This window comes from Sander lucioperca, chromosome 18, assembly GCF_008315115.2.
Source record: "Sander lucioperca isolate FBNREF2018 chromosome 18, SLUC_FBN_1.2, whole genome shotgun sequence".
Classification (NCBI taxonomy): Eukaryota; Metazoa; Chordata; class Actinopteri; order Perciformes; family Percidae; genus Sander; species Sander lucioperca.
The window spans coordinates 28,684,309-28,704,635 of NC_050190.1; the positions used below are offsets into that span (position 1 = coordinate 28,684,309).

The 20,327-nt window shown below is 42.5% G+C and overlaps 1 long non-coding RNA gene across 1 annotated transcript; it reads right to left on the reverse strand.

Moving 5' to 3' along the window:
• Positions 1-11,388: 11,388 nt before the first annotated feature.
• Positions 11,389-19,370, reverse strand: LOC116065826. Its single transcript, XR_004108828.1, has 2 exons — positions 19,318-19,370; positions 11,389-11,491 (listed from the first exon to the last, which is right to left on the reverse strand). It is a non-coding gene; the product is annotated as an uncharacterized LOC116065826 (long non-coding RNA).
• Between the last annotated feature and the right edge of the window lie 957 nt (positions 19,371-20,327).

Genomic DNA, 20,327 nt, shown 5'->3' on the forward strand with positions numbered 1-20,327 from the left:
TGGATGTGCTCAGCGCAGCACAGATCAGTTGGTGGGTCAGTCTCCAAAGTTAGGGATCTGCGCGTGCATCACACCGTCGTCAGGATGGACGAATCTGCTGTTAATCAACCCAGTAATCCTGTGTGTTCCCAGTCTTTTTTTTTTAAGACGTGGCAACCGATCAAGTGGCTTAAAATACTGCTAATGGCATAAACAGAACTTATGCACTCATTATTAATATCCTCCTTTGAAGTAATTCCAGCCTCAACTTTTTTTTAAAGAAATATATTCACATTTCATCAAGAGTAGAAAACCATACATAATTCCGACAAACTTTATAACTTAAACTAAATCAGTCCACTTATCTGGCCTGTTAAAACTGCAAAAAATAAATAAAAAAAAAAAAAGTACCGTCTTTGCTGTTTCTGATAATTGTACTTTAAAGTCAGCCCATAAACACAAACATAAAAGAAGCGCTGACTCGGGGGAGACTGGAAAATGTTCCTTCTCCTCCTAGCATGCTCTATTTAGAGGAAAAAATGATAAGAGCTGATGTGTCTGTCTGCAACTTTTAATCAGATTTCAACATTTAATGTCCTAGTTGTTGCAAGTTGGAAGTGTGTGTCTGTTACACCTTTTTGTTTGTAAGTTGAACACAGGCCATTTCCGAAACTGCCAAAATGTATCATGTAGTATGCAGTATGCAAAAAAATACCTGGATGTCGTACTGATTCAGAAAAAAATCTCCAGTATGCATTTGACCAGTCTACCTCACCTACTGTATCTCACAATGCAAAGTGCTGGAACAGTCACAACAATCGCTTGCTGTTGTCGACAACTGAAGGCTTTTTACAATTTTTATCTGCAATCTCATCACTAAGTTCACTTCCGTTGCTAACACCGCCCATACAGCTGACATATTCACATGACGCTTCAGAGGAAAAGGACCTCTCATCCCTCTAAAAACACATTTCCTCCCACTTCTGCTCTTTTGGGGCCGGCTTATCATCATGCCTCACCTTGAGTCCCAGTGTCTGTGCATTACTAAGTAATGTGTTATTGTCCAACACTGGTTGATTCCAAAGGCAATGACAAATGAGACATGTTGGTAGAATAAAATAAAAATTCAGACATATGGTACCATTGCCCTGGGACAGGGGTGTCAAACTCGTTTTTATTAAGGGCCACACTGGAAAAAGAGAATCACATCAAGGGCCAGACATGTAAAGTTTGTAGACATGCTTTTGTTTCATTGAAAAAGTCAATTTCTTTGACTGTATTAGTGCATGTCTTTTATTTTATTCTTATTTTTGACATTTTTGTTGTTTTTACCATCTTTTGTGGCTTTCTCCTCAAACGTTTGTCACTTTTTTTAAAAATGTCAAATTTTTTTGACATTTTTTACGCTTTTTCTGACATTTTAGACCCTTTTGTCGCATGTTTGTCCTACAAAAATATATATAATATATATAAATATAAAAATAAAGCCCTACAAAAGTCAGCAAAAAAGTTTTTTACAACGACCTGTATCACAGCCTGAATATAAAAACTCTCTGCAGTCGGTAAATCTGCCAAATTCTGCTTTGAATGTCACGTAATTGCAGTTTGAAAAACATTTTCTCGTGTTTTTGGTTTAGGTGGGCCAAAATCTGAACCTAAATTCATATGCAGGCCGGATCTAAATCTGCAAGGGGCCGGATTTGGTCCGCGGGCCTTGAGTTTGACTCATGTGCATTAGGAGCACGCAGATGACACATAGTAACCAGTGGTGGAATGTAACTAAGTACATCTACTCAAGTACTGTACTTAAGTACAATTGTTGAGGTACTTGTTCTTTACTTGAGTCTTTTCTTTTCATGCCACTTTCTACTTCTACTCCGCTATATTTCAGAGAGAAATATTGTTCTTTTTACTCCACTACATTCATCTGACAGCTTTAGTTACTAGTTACTTTACACATTCAGATTTTTGCACACAAAACACACGTAGTTTATAAAATCTGATGTTTTTATAAATCAATTTAGCCAACAATACAACGGCTACAAGTCCAGCTGAGATGATTAGACCATTAAACACACAACTGTTTGGATCCTTTACACTTTCTACAATGGGAGGATTTTTCTGCATTGAGTACTTTTACTTTCGATGCTTTAAGTTTATTTTTGTGATGATACTTGCATACTTTTACTTAAGTAACATTTTGAATGCAGGAATTTTACTGGTAACAGAGTATTTTTACAGTGTGGTATTAGTACTTTTACTTAAGTAAAGGATCAGAATACTTCTTCCACTACTGATAGTAACACACTGCATAGGTCTACAGTATAATGCAGTCTATAGCTGTGATTGAAACCGTTCCCTATCACAGAAACAGTGCACTATATAGTGTGTTTGCCATTTTGTAGTGGTGTTCGAATTCTCCGCGGTTAATTTCATTCACTATCTAGTCCACTATAAAATACCCACAATGCACTGCTAATTTCAGTGTACATACAATGTACCCTACATTTTACTCCCGTATACAACAATGCAACGCAGTTGCGTTTTCCCAGAAGAAACTGAAACCTGAAAAGGAAAAATGGAGCGGGCTTTCGTTTCTAAACGTGGAAATTTAACATGCAACATATATACAACATGTTACTCTCCTCCTGGGAGCTCGCTTTGTTTCAGGGACATATTAGAAGTATTGTAGTTTTGGTTTGTTTACATGATGCTGGGCGTGCCCGCCTCGGTCACACAAACAACGGGCGCATCTCCTGACACAAGTCACGCAACGATGTGTTTTCAGTGAGGTCCGATATCTCGTTTCGTCGTTCCCTATTCAGTTCCCAATTGTTCACTATTTAATAAACACTACATAGTCCTTACCCCAAGTGAAGGAGTTCAAGTAACTTGGGGTCTTGTTCGCGAGTGAGGAGACAACGGAGCGGGAGATTGGTCGGAGAATCGGCGCAGCAGGGGTGGCATTACATTCACTTTAACGTACCGTTGTGACGAAAAGAGAGCTGAGCCGGAAGGCAAAGCTCTCGATCTACCGGTCAATTTTCATTCCTACCCTCACCTATGGTCATGAAGGCTGGGTCATGACCGAAAGAACGAGATCCAGTGTACAAGTGGCCGAAATGGGTATGCTCAGGAGGGTGGCTGGTGTCTCCCTTAGAGAACGGGTGAGAAGCTCAGTCATCCGTGAGGAGCTCGGAGTAGAGCCGCTGCTCCTTTGCGATGAAAGGAGCCAGTTGAGGTGGTTGGGGCATCTGGTAAGGATGCCCCCTGGGCGCCTCCCTAGAGAAGTGTTCCAGGCACGTCCAGCTGGGAGGAGGTCTCGGGGAAGACCCAGGACTAGTTGGAGGGATTATATCTCCACCCTGGCCTGGGAACGCCTCGGGATCCCCCAGTCGGAGCTGGTTAATGTGGCTCGGGAAAGGGAAGTTTGGGTTCCCCTCCTGGAGCTGCTACCCCCGCGACCCGACCACGGATAAGCGGACGAAGATGGATGGATGGATGGATACATAGGGAATAGTGAGTGGGTGAATGAGCCAACGGTTTCCAACACAGCTTATAACAATGCAGGGCAGTTTGACTGACAGCATGGAAACATCCGCCATCTTTAAATGCTCTGCTGTGAGTGCTTCCTTCTGACAGGATGCAAATGCCAATGTCAAACTCATCAAGCAGACATGTTGATCGCCACCTCCGACTGCAAGTGATACCTTTATTGTGCAGGCAGCCTAGCATTCAGTCTCCCAGACCAGACAGACAGACTCTTCCCCCCCCCCCGAGGACAGCCAGTAAGTGGAGAGGGTTAGCAGAGGCCTCCCCTTTGTTTGAGCTTTCTCTTTCTTCTCTCTTTCACACCAAACCGTAATCTCATCTTTGTTGACTTCCACTCGCTGAATACGGAGATGACCTGGTGACCTGATGAGATTGAAATGACTATGAATTATTAATGTGTGTATCTTTTCAGAGGCCAGACACACAGAGACACGCAGCAGGATGACTGACAGTGTTTTCGGACTGACTGGACAGGTCTCCTCCTTTAACAAGAGCATTGAGGGCTTCTCATTAGGTCAATGCAGTCAGTCAGCTGTACATTAAAGGGTAACTACAGTTTTTTTTCAACCTGGACCCTATTTTCCTATGTTTTTGTGTCTAAGTGACTGGTGTGAACAACAATCTTTGACAAGTCAATAGGCCAATTGTGCAGCTTGTATTTATGTTCACAAAAGTGCTTGTTTTGCCACTGACAGGCTCAGATTAATAAGTGTCCGACAACACTATGGAAAGGTTTTCTAAGGAGGTCGACCTTTCTATTAAAGAGTAAGATCCTTTTTTTAAACAAAAACATCCGTGAAATTGCGTTTGCTAAAGCCACCAGACTCCATGTAAATAAACAGTAATTTTAGCATCGTAAAATACACTTAATTCAAAGTTGACAGAAACAAAATAAAACCATGAAAATCTGTTTTGGGTCGCCTTTTTACTTTTCCAACCATCACAACTCTAGTTTTTGTTGAAATAAATACTTTACCAATTTACATGTGAAAATATGTTGGCTCTATACACGTTAAAAGTATTGCTTTTTTCAATGGAGTCTGGTGGGTTTAGCGCTAGCGACTTCAGAGCTGTTTCTGGTTAAACAGAAAGGTCTTGAATAGGTTTTAAAGGTCTATCTCTGAAGGGATCCTGTTGTCAGACACTTAGAATATTAATCTGAGTCTGTCAGTGGCAAAACGAGCACTGTTGTGAAGGTAAATACAAGCTGGACAACTGCCCTATTAACTTACATTGTAGCTTGTTTCCCTGACTGCCGACTGCAGCGATCTCGCTTAATACTGGACCAATGTCAAAGATTGTTGTTCCCATCAGTCACTTAGACACAAAAACATCTGCAAAAACAGCTGCATTAACACAATAAATGTTAAATTTTTCTACAAAGAAAAAAATGAAATGATACAATGTGTGCATAAACCAATCTGATGTATGCAGTACTGTAAAAACCAGCCCAAATGGTAAACTCACTTCAGGGAGGCTAATATGTCGGACCTGGAAGTGACATTCTGTCAGGGACAATGATAGTCCGCTGAAAGTGAAGCTGACAGGAGCAGCAGAGAGTGGAGAGAGCATGTTCCTAACCTGCTAATCCCCTCTGCCCTCTGGGGACCTGCCTCTCAACATCTGCCTCCAACGCCATCCAGCAGGCGGCCGTTTCATTTCTGTAATGTGAGCGTCGCACACTTTGCCAACAACAGTTGGATGTGCTGTATCCATGCAGCCCTGTAACCCACAGCCCTGACCTTTACACCACACACGCGCACACACACACACACACACACACACACACACACACACACACACACACACAGAGACAGACAGACACAGAAGTGAGAGAGTGGTAACCAAACACTATCCCGGGGTTAAGTGAGGAAACCATAAAGATGGGTTGTATAGTATAACATTTTGCTGACAGAAACGCACACAAGCAGGGTGCGATTTGTGAAAAAAGCAGAGGAGGGGGGGGTGGGGATGTTTTTTGATGATGCACAACAAAACAAAACATGCATGAATTACATCCCCCTTTCAATACCACCATGGATATAGCGTCACTCGGCCAGCCATGCCAAAACACTTATTTATGAACTTCAATATCCAATGGAAATTAATCTCAAGATGAAATAGCACAACGTGGTGTCAACATTAAACAGAGTTTTCAAGCTGGAGAGCGGAGTTCAATATGCGGCGAAATCAAAATACTTTTACCCAGGAAACGCTTGTTCGTTCCTCTGGAGTGTTTTAACCACGATCTTTTTCCTAAACTTAACCAGTTGTTTTGGAGCCTAAACTTACCTGTCATCGGCGCATGATGCTCAATTTTTCTGACTTAATTCCACTACCACGGCCTCTGAAAGGACTGTCATTTGGCTGTGCCTGTAGCCGTCTCACAGTCACCTATTGGCGGCTAAACAACTGCCGCTGGTAGCCGGCGTCCCGGAGCTCTGTAGCGGCTAAATACAACCAGATACTGCTGCTCAGATTTTATCTTCTATGGCATTATGCGTTCACATTACAGCACTTTATTTAGTTTAAAATACTTTTATATTTAGGGGTATAATATATGGGCTATTGGTGAAGTAGCATTGATCACTTTGAGCAGGGGTATACATTTTGTCCCCACCGGGGATAAAAATAATTCGGCAGAGGGAGGGGAAATCCCACGCACCACTGCCCCCCCTGCACACACATTCACAGAGAGAGAAGTTTCCAAGATACAAAATATACTGTTTATTCTATGCATGCACATTTTTGTAACTCTTTCTGCCTGCCTCCATCTAAAAGACACATGCTCCCACATTCTACAGAAGAGGGAACAAAGATGAAAGCGAGCTCCTGGAGGAAGCGGAACACTGCAGCAGGGCAATTTATTTCTCAAGGACTGAAATAGAGGTAAAATGTGACAGAGAAGAAAGCCCTTTTTTTCAGAAACATGCAGAGGACAGGAGCCACAGCATCTCTCAACTTTGAACTGTCAACGTTAATCAATGATTCTTAAAGGTAACATCAACTTGGGCTCATTTTAACCGTGTGAAAGCATGCAAGTATACTTAGGCTGGTTCTTTTTCCCAAGAATGAAACCACAGAAAATGATAAAATCTAGAGCTCTTTCTGATTTTCCTACAGCTAATTAGAGTTGGATGAAACTTGGGGAAATAATGTGTAGTATCACTCTTTTCCAACATTTTGTAATTTACAATGATTAGCCCATTGGCAGAGTATGCAGTTCTAGGTTAAAAAGAATTTGACTGAGGAGAGGAAAGCACCTCAGTCAAAGCACATGTTCTGTATGGTTTGCATTTTTGCCCAAAATTGACATACAACACTTGAAATGATGGGTGGGATTTCTAATAGGGTTTGTTCTTGGTTTGAGTTGTTGCAGGAATATCAACAATTAATGCCAGAGTCATTGTTTTCCAAGTGACAAGTAGGTCTCAAGTCTTGGATATGAGTGCCTGAGTCATTTCTCAAGTCAACATATGTAAGTCCCAAGTCAAGATAGGTAAAACCTAACCGCTATTTTCCACCAGGCACATCTGCGCTGCGTTCTGGAGGCGCCGCGGGCCCGCGAGCTATCGCTGCTAGTGGTGGGCAGATCGATCCAAATATCGAAACTAACGTTGGTATTGTAGGGAATTATGTCTAAAATAAGGCCCTAAGGCCTGTCAGATCTGACTCCAATTGATTTATTAATTCCCGCGCCTTCTTACATCGGACTTAAGTTTACCAGAACACAAGGATCAATTTAAGATGAAGAGTTCAGTTAAGCAAAGTTTAGTGAGTCCAGCATAAAAGTTAAACACAATTCTGGGTTCACAAAACAGAGACTAAGTTTCCCAAGCGACAGACATCAAGTCAGAGCTGGTCCACCAAGTTGTCCTCCGAATTATGAGCCCCGATCTGTTCTCTCCCTCAAGCTTTTATCCTACCCTCACAGGGTAACTTCCTCGTCTGCTCTCGCAACCTTCAAACAATGCACCTCTATGCCATAAAAGCCTGAACTATTTTTTTAAGACTTAAGCTTAACTTTCTGTGCATCAGAGGTCACTCGGAGTACTTTTAACCACTTCCTCAATGACTAACACAGCTCTTTTGCAACGAGCACGTACACACATTTTGTTAATAAAATATTTCTACAGTATTGATAATGATCAATACCAGTCTAATAAGATTGATACTTTAGTTTCAGTTTCTCTCCAGTATGCACCGATGCGGTTTCCTCAAAGAGGCGACCTGGCTGTCTGTGTCTGTGTTAAGTGCCGCTGCTTTCAAGTGCCGCTCCTGTCACAGCGCGGAACAGGCACACTTTGCTCCTCCTCCCCCCTCTTGTGATTTGATGTTTACCGTGACTCAGCGGCGCCAGGCAAACAAGTAAGCAAGCTGCTAGGCCCGGCGGCGGCCAGAAGCACACACACACACACACACACAAGCAGCACAGAGAAGGAGCAGAAGAATGGCAGAGAGGAAGAGGAGCGCTTTGTGGCTATATTTTCATGCCGAAAATAAAACAACGGCAGGCTGTAAGATTGGGCGCCTGGGTAGCTCACCTGGTAGAGCGCGCGCCCATATATAGAGGTTTACTCCTCAACGCATCGGCCGCGGGTTTGACTCCGACCTGCAGCCATTTACTGCATGTCATTCCCCCTCTTTCCCCCTTCATGTTTTCAGATGTCCTAGACAAATAAAGGCTTAAAATGCAAAAAAAAAAAAGGCACATTTATACAAGCATATGAAAATTCTGTCCTGGGTTTTAACTAACTAATATCCAAAGGTGAAATCACAAAAACACTTAAGGTCATGAAAATTCATATAGATTTAGCAATTTGATGATGCATCCACCTTATTAGTAAAAAGTATCGGTATTGTATCACTATCGGTGACACTGGCCCTATTGCAGTATCGCGCACCACTATCGCTGGCATTCAAGTCAATGCTTGATATTCCACCAGCTGCACCACGGCGTGTCCCAGAAGCATGCGTGAAGCGGCTCTCCGCTCAAGATGTGCGCCAGGTTTAGTTTTACGCGATCTGAGTTATTACCATCCTAGTCTCACTTTTGCCAGACCTTCCTCCACAATGAGGAGGGTCTGTCTAGTCCACACAGCATTCCGGGATGGGAGAAAAACATGCTCTGGTTTATTGGCATTTCTTTAAACCAATCACAATCGTCATGGGGGAATAAGCGCTGCACGGAGGTCCGGTGTGTGTACGTTCAAAAGTTGTTTTAGGGCGTTTTCACACATACCTCATTTGGTCCGGACTTTCGGACTTTTCAGTTTGATCCGAACCAAAATTAGAGGTGTGAAACCTCCCCCGGACCACGGTCCGGATCAAAAGACCAAATTTTGGTCCGACCAAAAGAGGTGGTCTCGGTCCGGACCAAACTGAACCATGGTCCGGTTCGTTTACAGTGTGAAAGCATTTTTTGGATGGTTCGGACTTTCGGACCAAATAGAAGCTCTGGCAGGCTCTCCTTGTGTTACAAGACCGGGGAATAGCTCCTTTAAGGAATAGCTCGGTGCTTAGTGTGTAGGCTACATGAGAGAGTGAGAGTGACGGTGAATGCGCTCGGAGCAGACAGCTGTCAGCTATCAGAGCAGAGAATACATCAGCAGTTTATTTGTTAAGTACAGTGTAGGTTTCCGTTTGTCTCTGAATAAATTCTCCAGAAAGTTCCAGTGTCTTGCTTCTCAACATCACAACAAAACAAAAAGAGCCGCAGCAGTAGGGGAGAGCAGCAGTCAGTAGGAGAGAGCAGCAGTCAGTCGAAAAAACTCCGACACAGAGAGAAGAGACGAGAGGACGGGGAAGCCTGTCTACAAACCAATCAATTATAAGTATCTGGAGACGCAGCTCACCTATGTGATGACAACAGGACGTAGTTTTGTCACGTAGAGATCTTTAGTGCGCTTGCATAACTGCAGTGTGAAACCAAAACTTACCGGATCAAATGTATACAATGTAACAAAAACATGAACCTTGGTCCGGACCTTGGTTCGGACTTTCATGTGTGAAAACGCCCTTAGTCATGCAACAGAAAACTCAGATTGGACAGATAGTCTAGCTAGCTGTCTGGATTTACCCTGCAGAGATCTGAGGAGCAGTTAACCACAGTCCTCAGAAATCCACCAGAGGTTAGAATTCCAACACAAAGGAAGCGATATGTAACGGAAATCTGAAAACATTTTAAGCGAGAAATGGGCCATACAGTTAATCGACAAAGGTCAGTTTAAAAGATTTTCGTCAGATTTTGAGAGGCTCATCCGCTCGCCATTTCCGGGTGAGTCACGACTGACCTATCTCCGACTGAGCATGTCAGGTCGGCCAAAATGAAGGCCGAGAGCTCCTCCAACGGACGACGGCACGGAACACACCGAACAGATTATCGGCCGATTATTGGGTTGGTGTGTCAGAACCCTAAGTGGGGTCATCCCCACTTTGGCCACTCACCTACCTACTCTACACATTACATACTTATTCCAATATGCATCTTGCACACTACTTTGCACTATTACTTTACATCCCACTCCATGTGTACTTATCTTGATATTATGTCTTATTTGTATATTTGTATTTTTGTATATTATGTTGCTATGTGCCTATATGTATATTGTTGTCTCTATTGTACAATATGTGTCTATATTACTATTTGTCTACTGAATGTTTACTACTACATGTCTATTTGTTGAATGTATAGAGAGTTAACACCTACCAAAGTCAAATTCCTTTATGTAAGTATACTTGGCTAATAAAACTGATTCTGATAAGCCCTGGCTGGGATGTATATTAATGTCTTGCTTTCAGCTTTGTGAAGCGGAGTACATTATGACTGAGCCTGTGTCACAGAGGAGTTATTTTTGGAGCGTGTCATTTTGTGGTGTTCAGCAGCAGTTCTGTTGCATCCATACACTATATCCCTCTTGGTTAGCTGCCACCTGCCACAGCTGGTGCTCTTTGCTGACGCAGTTTGTGTTTAGTAAAGGTTATCATCACCTTCCAGATTGTTCCCTTAACTCCATTAAAGGAGTTTGCTCTTTCCCCAGTTGATGATCCTACAATTCAAGACACTGTTTGGTGTCTTTGGATGTTTGTCTATTTGACTCATGTTGCTTTGAGAACTCCAATCACAACTTTTTTAAACCTGTTTTGCTGCTAAAAGGGATCCCGTTCAATTTGGCCGGTCTAAGTAGGTATTTTGTAAATACCATTAAGTTAAAAGGAATCATTTTACATTTTGAGAAATATGCGTATTTACCTTCTTCCTGAGTTATCTTCTCTGTGTTAAGTGCAGAGCTGGAGTCAGGATGTGGTTAGCCTAGCTTAGCATAAACGGGAGGCAGGGGGAAACAACTAGTACATTATACTGTAGAACTTATTCAGAATTATAATTTTTCCTTTGGAGACATCTCCATCTTTCAAGGCTGAACTGCACATCCCTGCAATCCAGGCCAGAAAAGTTGTGAGGTGGGGGCTAATGGCCCCTTCCCCGCTTTCCACCCCCCCTAATTCCGGCGTACCCCCTCGGACCACACCTCTCTTCAAACTTTGATTCTCGGGATTCCGTCACCGTCATAGTGTCACTTCCGAGCAAGATGCAGTCACGAAATTTTACAGGTGTGCAGTTGAGAATAAAATGAAGGCCGAGTTCAAAGATGGGTGGAAGTAGTGGGGTAGGAAGTAGGGAACAGGCCCCCCAACTTTATGCCCCTGGCCTGGTTTGGCGTCGCAGCTGGTGTGATCCCATCACAAGATGGTCTCTAGTGTTATATACATCTTGAGAGTAAATATCTGAGAAACCATGTTGAAGGGCTAGCTACAATCTAATTATTCATTAAAATGATAATACTGTACTTTTTTTGGGGACATTTCCGCCTTTAACTGATAGGAGAGCTTAGATATCAAAGGGGAGAGAGATGGGGAAGACATGCAGGAAAGAGCCACAGGTCGGTTTTGAACCCTGGGCCTCTTCGTCAAGGAATAAAACTCTCTATATGGGCGCGTGCTCTACCAGGTGTGCTACCCAGGCGCCCCCAATTTCTTTTTTTTTACTTTTTTATAAAAAGTTCTTAACTTTGGTGAATTGCAGAAAGTTCTCAAAAAAGAAAACAGAAAAGGAGAGCTCACACTGCAGTAGCTCCAGAGGCCTTTTGAACTGCCGCCAGGGCTGGTTGCAGTGCAGAGGCACCGGGGGAGATGTGTTGGATCTAAATCAAAGGCAGACGAGGGCTGCAGGAGAAGTTGGGGTCACAGGTGTCCTGGAAGAAGGAACTTTCTCTTTGTCGCAGGGCAGAACTATTGAGCACAGTTTACATTTCAGCAGCAGGGTTCCCCCTGCTGCCATCTCCCTTTATCCACTGACTGAGCTGCAAACCATTATATGGTTAGGGCTTTTATTCCCTCGGTGCCTGGGGCTTTTATTCCCTCGGTGCCTGTCTGGTCCGTCTCTTTTCTGTTAACCCTCCTGTCGTCTTCGGGTCAAATTTGACCCGTTTTCAAAGTTTCTTTAGCAGAAATGACTATAACAATTGACAACTCTGTGGTAGCCCCCACCCAGACTGCTAGAAACCTGGGTGTGACACTTGACGACCAACTCTCCTTCACTGCCAACATTGCTGCAACTACCCGATCGTGTAGATACATGCTGCATAACATCAGAACGCAGAAGGCGGCTCAGGTTCTGGTTCAGGCTCTAGTCATCTCACGTCTAGACTACTGCAACTCCCTGCTGATTGGCCTGCCTGCATGTGCCATCCGACCCCTGCAGCTCATTCAGAATGCAGCAGCTCGACATGTCTTCAACCTCCCCAAGTTCTCTCACACTACACCGCTCCTCCGCTCTCTTCACTGGTTACTAGTTGCGGCCGGCATCCGCTTCAAGACATTAGTACTTGCATACAGGGCCACGAACGGATCAGCCCCAGCATACATCCAGGACATGGTCAAACCATATACCCCAACCCGCCCACTTCGTTCTGCAACAGACTAAAATAAACTGCTTGCTGCCCCCTCACAGCGAGGGAGAACTAATCACTCAACGAAATCCCGACTGTTCACTGTCCTGGCTCCCAAATGGTGGAACGAGCTCCCCATCGATATCAGGATGGCCGAAAGCCTACACATCTTCCGCCGAAGGCTAAAAACACATCTCTTCCGTCTACACCTTAGATAAAACAAAAAAAAAATAATAAATACATTTTTGAACCTGCACTTTCATTTGTCTCTTTGTAGCTTTGCTTATTTAAAGCTACTGTATTTGCACTTACTACTTGTGGTCTGGAGTTTGAACCTTCAGGGTTGAAAGCACTTAATTGTAAGTCGCTCTGAATAAAAGCGTCAGCTAAATGACATGTAATAATAAAAAAAAAAAAAAAAAGAAATGTGGGTTTCTTTCAACCAAATTGCACCAAAAGTAACGTGGATGGTTCCATGAAACGATCATTGACTTTTGGGTGTTTTATTTAAGTTTATAGCATTATTCTGACAGTCTGTGATTATCCAACAACATCCTCTGATCTTAATCTTAGTCAAAATAATTCATACTTTCTGCTTTAACTCAAAAATTAGATATCATTTCATGAAGGCTAAATGAGGTTTATTGACTATAAATTTAAAAAATGAGTGTAAAAATAGTGGTAATAAGTTGCTGTTAGTGTATACTGGTGGTAGTTGAATGTTGAAAAATGCTGCAAAAACATTGAAAAAAAAAAATAAAAGACAAAAAAAAGTTTTAATTACCCGGAAGGACAACACAAGGGTTAAGAAATACATGTGTGTTGCAAGGTGAGCTGCGTTGTAGCTCAGAGGAACTGTGAAGCAGATAAAACATCACGCTGGCAGAAAGGGTTGCTGGGAAAATGGGTCGACTTTTTATTTTCTGTCTGTCTTCAAAAAAATTTACGCTGTGGAAGAAGGTCTTGCAATGCAAGATTAGTATGGAGGTAATCAGCTGAGGAGGGTCTTGTAAATGAAAATCAATCAGTGAATCTCACTGCTGGTGTGAAGGGAGGGCCAGTTGACTGGGTGAATAAAAAAAATGAAAAAAAATAAACCCTGTAATATAAAGAAAGAAGAAAAAATGGATTTAAATGTAGGCCTGCTTCAGCAGGATCAGCACTCTGCAACTCTTTCCTCACAATCTCATTTAGCTTAGAGGCAAAATGAGATGTAATTCTGAAGAAGGAAACTAGGAATCTTTTTTTTTTTCTAACGACATTGATTTGATTCGGCCGTGGCTAAACGCCTCCCCGTCAGCCATATCTGTGAATCTGAGCTTTATTCAAATGATCCCCCGCACACATTAAGAGGCTTTTAGCGGCCGTCCCATCCACGAGGAAGGCTCCAGGTGAGATTAGATGTGACTGCATGATAATGGAAGCACTAATGCAATGACAGCCAGATTCACGCCACGCAAAAGGTTACAGCCCGGGCAAATTCTTAATCAGCTGGAAATGTCAGAGAGCTAACCCTGGGTCCAAATAAGGGCGTATCTAGACATTAGGAGGCAGAACACGTCAGCATGCTAATGAGCCAGGTGTGTGTGTGTGTGTGTGTGTGTGTGTGGTGGGGGGGGGGGGTCAGAAATCAGCAGCCAAACTTTCTTTCAAACATGAGATGAGTGTCAGAAAGCATCATCCATCATGGCAAGCTTGGCAAAGGCATTTCATTTTCTATTCAAAAGTATTAACCGACCCTAGAGAAGATCAAGTTTGCACTCACAGGGGTTAGTGAGGGATTTCTAAAGAAGTGGCAGCCTTTTATTTCCTACTTTAACAGTCTCTGTTCTCCCTCCTCAATAAGTTGGCTCATTGTTCAGTAATGCTGTGTGTGTGTGTGTGTGTGTGTGTGTGTGTGTATACACACTCTACAACATCCGTGGAATATATCCTGAGCCTGACCTAGATCATTGCTCAATTATTGCTCTTATTTTTGTACTTTAATTTTATTTCGACATTTATTCACTTAATTTTCAGCTGTTTAGTATTGCTATCCTTGCCATATATATGTTTTTGCTTAATTTTTGTCTTTTATCTATTTATTTTTTACTATTTGTGTACTCATGGGGAGCATTGTTGGGCATTTGGGAGGGGGGGGGTAGTGTCAGGATTTGGGGACAGAACTCAAGCGTAGACTGGAGTAGGTGGTAAAGAATCTTGTTTTATTGAAGCTCTGAGTGTGGGCTGGCAGTGGGGGTGCTGGGTCTGAAGATGGCTGGGCTGGCAGAGGGGGTGCTGGGCTGTGTTCTTCAGTGCAGCTGCAGACTTGATGTTCCAATGCGTGGCTATTAGCAGCAGAGGATTCCGAAGGTGGGTTATTTCTGAGAACGGACATCCTCCAGTTAGTAACGTCAAGGAACGGAGCAGACCAGTAAGTACAAAAACAAGAAGCTAGACTTCCTACGACTCTCGAAGGCTGGTGAATGAGCATACTCAGTGGTAAGCAACAATCCAGCAGGGAGAGGAAAGTCAGACAGGTTTTTGAAGGCAGTTGATGAGGAGGATGAGTTGCAGGTGCGCTGATTGGGATTGGTGCCAGGTGTGTGGAGAGTCAGCGGGGGGGGGGCGCGTGTCCACACTCTGTGAAACATGCAGGCGGAAACAGAAACACAGCAAACACTCGGCAGGCATAACAAAATGAAGAAATAAACTAAAACACATTCACAGACACACACCAGACTGTCACTGTGCGGAAGTCACGGCAGGCAGGGCGTGACAGGTGGGTGGATCGATGGGAAAATGGGGAGGAATTTCTTTTTGAAAAACGTGATTTGTACAGACTTAAACTTGTACCAACGTTGTTGGATAATATATGTTGTTTGTATATGTTGTTTGTATACCTGGAGTGGTAACAAAAATAATTTCCCCCTGGGATTATTAAAGTATTTCTGATTCTGATTCTTATTCTGATTGCACGAATAAAAAATAAATAATAAAAAAAAAATATATATATATATAAACATAAGCATATTTTTATTAAATAACAACTTTTGTGATTTTAGTGCATTTTATGGGATTCATGTCAGTGTAAAGCCTTTTACAGTTTTTTTCAGTTGCTAAGCGACATTGGTCACAACTGAAGCCACACGTGCAAAACTCTAACTACAGTCTTCATTACCAACAGTCACCTGAGCTAAACAGTTCACATCTCCTGCAAAACTCATTTCAAGCAACACAACTCTTTACATGTCTCAAAACAGACTCAGTGCAGCCAAACACTCAGAACAATCCTCATCTAGACTGTCACTCAGAACACACAGAGTAAAAACACTAGCATCAAACAGCAATACAGAAAATACAAACTTTTCATCTTTACAGTTTGTAAAGCCCTATGTTCCCACAGTCCTATGTTCCCACATTTCTAAGATTTTTCTTAAAATTAGGCCCTATGTTAGGGTTAGGGTTACATTCCATCTGTAGTCCATTGCTACTGGGTAATAGGTTGGGTGTAATTGGCTACCAAATTGGGAGAAAGGGGGATCAAATCTGATACAAATTTATGAAAAAGGAAATGTGGGAACATAGGGCCTAATTTTGAAATAAATCTTAGAAATGTGGGAACACAGGGCTGTGGGAACATAGGCACGCTCCCTTTTCTATAAGAAAAGAGTAAAATTATTATCTTTCCTTTTTATACAAGTTTTGCGGAAAAACAAGAATGAATGAAAATCCTCAGTTTGCTTACCTACAGTAAATATTATATATATATATATATATATATATATATATATATATATATATATATATATATATATATATTTTATTTTATTTTATTTTATTTTTTTTATTTTGTCTGTAGTAATTAACGTAGTTACTGGAAATGTTACAAACTAAAGGTACGTAATAGTCCAGAAGTTTTTTATCAACAAATTGGATGTCTTCTCTTGCCATGGACCTGCATCACCTATAAATACATATGACTGTGGTGTTCCCATTGCTTACACCTTCATTACTTTGTGAAAAACAGTTCTGCTATAGTAAAGGAAGTGTTTTTCACATTTTCACAACTGTGTATGTAACATCAGACATCTTTCCTGGACATGTTGGTATCTTTGCTCTTTTACCTGTTCACTGTTTCTCTCAAACGGCACAATGTATAACTGTTTCCTTCTTATTTGGTGTTTCTTGATTTCCAAAAAAAGGCTTTATGAGCTTTCCCTATATACTGTATATACATTATGTGTTCACTAACAAGTCTAAAACAAGAAACCATTGCAATCAGCAGTGTTAGAAATGCACCGGGCTGTTTTGAGTGTGTGGTTAACAGTTTTGACAGCAGTGTGTTAGCATTTGAACAAAGTGCTGTAAATCCACAGTGGTGTGCAGCTTGTGGTTAAAGCAATGGGATAAGTCTGTAGAGCTCAAGCAATGAAAAACGAACTAGAGTTTGGTCCACATGAACTGCTGCTGTGCAGACTGTAGTTAGAGTTTTGCACGTTACTCCCGTTGTGCACAGTGTCGTCTAGCAATCAAAAAAAAAAAATGTAAGAAGTGATCACAAAACCAGAAAGAAAACCTCACAGAACCACTTGAGCCAATCAAGCCTTTGTGCGGAGCTTATGTCCACTGTTGAAACGACAGCGAAGAGACACAAAACGACAGTGAAGAGACACAAAATGACAATGAAGAGACACAAAACAACAGCAAAGAGACGCAAAGTGAAAGCGAGGAGACACAAAATGACAGCGAGAGACACAAAATTAATAATTAATTCTATACAATACAATAAATATCATTACAATTATATATAATCAGAGAGTCAATATCATGATGAGATAATTATTTTAGGCTCATGGGGGGGAAACTATTCTGTAATTACAAGAATCTCCTAAACCTAAATCGAGTCTATCATTCTGCAAATTTCTCCATACTACATGTATTTCAGCCAGGTGGCTGTTAGGTGTGTATTGTCTTCGCAGATTGTTGGCAGCAGTGAAGGCGTTCTCTCTTCAAAAATTCCAACACAAAGAAAGTGGAAGGTAATGGACATCCGGTCGACAAGAGTGACATCCACCCGGCGGCAATGGAGCACTCCCGGATGTAGAACGTTGTGGATATAGACTATGTAACAGCTGACTGTTTCCTCAGTCCCTCCATCTCTCCTCTCTTTCTCCGTGAAATGAGCCTGCCTTCAAGTGCGGTCGGAAATGTCAAGATGTTTAAAAGATCTAACGGTAACACAATCATTGTCAAATATAATGTCTACTTGTGCTACATTGGGGGGGTTAAATAACACAAACAGGACGTCACAAAAGTGGGCCATTTTAAGTGACACTGCCACCGCCGCACACAAGTGCTGCATTCACACTCGTGCACACTGCCTCATATCACTGTCACACACACACACACACACACACACACACAGGAGAGTGGAACTTGAGCCATGCAATAAGCGGGGGTAGATCCAGCTGATCTTCAGATTCCAGCTGCAGATTAGAAGAGTTAAACATCAGCGAGGCCACACCACAGCTTCAGGCTGCAGCTTCTCTCATAACAGTGAGCAAGAGATGGGGGAGATAGTAAGCTGAGCAAAGGGAGGAGAGTATAATAGATATTGTTTGGACAGACAGACAGACCACTCTGGGATAAAGGAAAGTGAAATAAAGGATCGTCAGAGAAGCTTCAGACTCAGAATCTTAATGGAAACAAGACAGGCTATTTGTCAAACAGTACCGACCATTTACCCTGGAAATCCAGAGTTCTCACGAGAGCACAATTTGAATTTGCTCAGCTAGTCACTCTGGCATTCAGTAATGATGCTCATTAACTATGCCCATGTAGCCGAGATGCACCAATCACATCGGTGTATCTGATGTAGGCAGGCCAGAGGCAAGCTAAACAGATGACGCAGTTTAATCTACCAGTTAGCTCCGCTGGTAGCTAAGCATTTAATCTACCAGTTAGCTCCTCTGGTAGCTAAGAGTTTAATCTACCAGTTAGCTCCTCTGGTAGCTAAGAGTTTAATCTACCAGTTAGCTCCGCTGGTAGCTAAGAGTTTAATCTACCAGTTAGCTCCTCTGGTAGCTAAGAGTTTAATCTACCAGTTAGCTCCTCTGGTAGCTAAGAGTTTAATCTACCAGTTAGCTCCGCTGGTAGCTAAGAGTTTAATCTACCAGTTAGCTCCTCTGGTAGCTAAGCGTATGGGGCTCTGGATACGTCACCCTGTGTATTGTTGGTCGTAGTGTTATCCAATTGCGTGCAGTGAGATTTTCAAATGCATGCTTGGTGCCGCCCCTCAAGTTTACTCAGTGCCAGACCCTTAATCTTTCGGATTTGGGTCTGGATTTCCAGGCTACCGACCATTCTGAAAACAAGCTCATTATGACAGACAATTACTCTCCTCTAACTCTGCTTGCTTTGCGTGTGTACGTTAGTCTGGATCAATGGAAGTACATTTCCAGGATAATTGCGTGACATGGATGTCCCTCACCTTCCGCTCTCTGTGTGTTGCCGTTCTCAAAATCCCATCGCTTCGGGAAACGACAAACTTTGCGCTGGCAAGCTACACATTGAAACTGCCGAGATTTTAAGACAATTTGGATCGTGCAACAAGGCAGGCCTGCTTGGTTCTTTTGGGGAATGATTGTAAAGATTTACAAAGAATATGTTTAGGGCATTTCCTCTCTAACTGGGATGTTTTGGGACCGATTGGTGGGATTGCTGTGGATGAAGTACGTACGTATTTTTAAGATTATGTTTCTGCCTTTATTTTGACAGGAAAGCTAGGTGAGAAAGGGGAGAGAGAGAGGGGGAAGACATGCAGGAAATTGTCACAGGTCGGACTCAAACCCTTGACCTCTGCGTCGAGGCATAAACCTTCAAGTATATGTGCGCCCGCTCTACCCACTGAACCAACCCGGCCAAGTATCCAGCTATTTTAAATAGCTCACGTTATTGTATTATATGAACAGTTAACTTCATTTAACATAGTATGTGGCGTTTTCTTTTGCGGGGTGCAAATGTTCCACCAAAACAAGTTCCTTCCCGAGGCTATTTAGCAGAGCCACCGTCACTGCAAATGGAGCGTAGCTCGATTATGATTGGTTTAAAGAAATGCAAACAACCCAAAAAGAAATGTTTTTCTACTATCCCAGAATGTATCCGTGGTGCAGGGATCTTACTCCGCAGCGCTGTGGAGATAGGTCACTCAATTGCCAGACTAATATCACGGAAACTTGTAATGATTAATAATGAAAATAATCATTCATTACAGGCCTACATCGGTCCTAACAATATGAGTGTATGCAGATTGTACATTAGCCTATTAGGACTGTGATGTAGAGCAATACACTTACTTTAGTCTGAATCTTTGATAAAATGTAAAAAATAAATAAATAAATCTTGGAAGTAAAAGACAAAATCAAGGTACTTCTCTTCTGGAAGCAGCCAAGCCACCTGAGAGATTCTCATTATATGGGCTTCACTTTTGAGCTTTACTGTCCCGAGCTGCTCTAAATGCTGAGGATTTTCTACGCTGAGAGGATCAATATTCTGAAGAGTCTATTAGAAACTGTTCTACCCAGTGGCTCACGCTGTATCTCACCCTGAAAACATCCAGCCTGTCTGCCTGAACGTCTTCATAGTGTGACGAACAGGGTGGAGGGCTAGACAAGGTTAGAGAAGATCCTCTCTTTATTTATCCACCTGAGCGCTGTCAAGGCCCCCACTCCCAGGCTCCTTTGCACCTCCCAGAATAGACCAGCCTGGGTGAGCTGGCGGGCCTGATTACACCCAGCACATTTATCAGTTTCCAAGGCTATCATTATCCCCCCAGGGAAAGTTGCGAATCCAGTTGACAGGTGCGGG